The sequence below is a fragment of the Amblyomma mixtum genome, chromosome 8, assembly GCF_055824585.1.
Source record: "Amblyomma mixtum isolate Tamu chromosome 8, ASM5582458v1, whole genome shotgun sequence".
In the NCBI taxonomy this organism is placed as follows: domain Eukaryota; kingdom Metazoa; phylum Arthropoda; class Arachnida; order Ixodida; family Ixodidae; genus Amblyomma; species Amblyomma mixtum.
This window is the reverse complement of record NC_143019.1, coordinates 65,420,487-65,422,125: the sequence shown is the minus strand read 5'-3', so window position 1 is coordinate 65,422,125 and position 1,639 is coordinate 65,420,487.

Below are 1,639 nucleotides of genomic sequence, written 5' to 3'. Positions count from 1 at the left end.
GGATAACCAAACAGTGCACAGGCCGATCATCCCCATACCTCTGAGCCTTGCTTTCTCGACGACAGCCGAAGTAGTGGAGTAAGGAAATACATGTAGGTTAACTATGATAACGCCTCGTTGGATATCCTGCACGTGGGTGGGAGCGGGAGATAATGAAGCTAAAGGGAAGGACGTGGTGTCCATGGGAGGTGACTGTAATCATTAGCACAGAGATAAGCGACGTCGCTTGAGGTGCGAAATAGGCCGCGTGCTCAAGTAGACAGGATTACAGGCGACGCTTTTTTTTTTGGACGAAAGAGGGATGCAAACTATATTCGCCGAAATGCGGTAATTGGCCCCTATTGCGCCGTTCGGCACGCTGGCGGCTTATCGAGTGAGCGCGATACGTATTTGTCTCACCGTGCATGCTGTCATCACGTCTCGCGTGCCGCACACGTCTGCTTCATAACCTCGCCTCCTATCTGCTTCCTGTCCTCACTCACAGACGTCGGGAGACAAGCTCCGGGCCGTGCATGTCTTGGCTGCTGCACACGCAGACTGTTATCAACTCTACGCCTGGCCTCGTTCGTAAGGCTGCGACTTTGGGCACCTTGCTTTCAAATTCAAATTCTTTATTTACATTTAAAAGTACACAAAGATGTGTCCAACACTGTCTGGACCCGTAGCCGTAGGCTAGTCATGGGTCCAAAAAATGAAATACAATCATACAGACACTCCAGTACAATGCGATTAGAACTGGTAACAGCGGGGAAGATACATGTGTATGAATACAAGTGCAGAAATGGGAAAAGAAAACAAAAACATCACAAGGAACAACTCTATAATATGAAAAACATCGTCGATGTCCAAAAAAGAAATAATAATAATAATAAAAACGAATGCGCGCAGCAGGTTGAGTCAGCATTAGTTCTTAGTATGTATGTGCCGAAAGAATTTTTTTTGCTCTAGGAGAGAAATTTTGAGCGTATTTCACTTCGTGGGTAATGGTATTCCACATTTTTGCACCAATAAAAGCGAGCTGTCGTTCTCCATATACGTTGTGAGTGGGTGGCAGATTAAAGTTTCTAAGCGTTACATTCCTGCTGGGACGTGATGACGGGTGAAATAGAGATATATGGAAAGGATGGTTGTATCTTCGATGCTGTTTACGGTAGTAGCTGTGTTCAGTAGGCGTAGTGAATCGAAAGGAAGTATCTGTAAGTCTTCGAATAATGATTTGCTGGGATGATCCAGTTTAGAATGAGTTATGACTCTAAATGATCGTTTCTGTAATTTTCGTTTGTCTACTCGTCTACTGCATTTTCTGCGGAGTTTTGATTACAGGGTCTAAGGATGGGCATGGCGCCCGGTATTCGTTTCGGGGCCCTTATCAGTATCACCACTACCTCAAGCAGCGGCTTTGTACTAAACAGGCCATCCCCGTTGTTCGTCACCGGGAATTCGTCTCCTGCTATTCCGCTGACCGAACAAAGATTTGCCCAACGTGTCATGCAGACTACAATCCTTCGCAACGTCCTACCATTCTTCGCACTGTCTTGTGAGTGTCTTGTGGGGAAGCGGGTATCAAGACATCAAGCAACTACATGGAGACGGCTACAAACAAACTCATACCCAAGTCACTGCGTATACAGCAAGATTT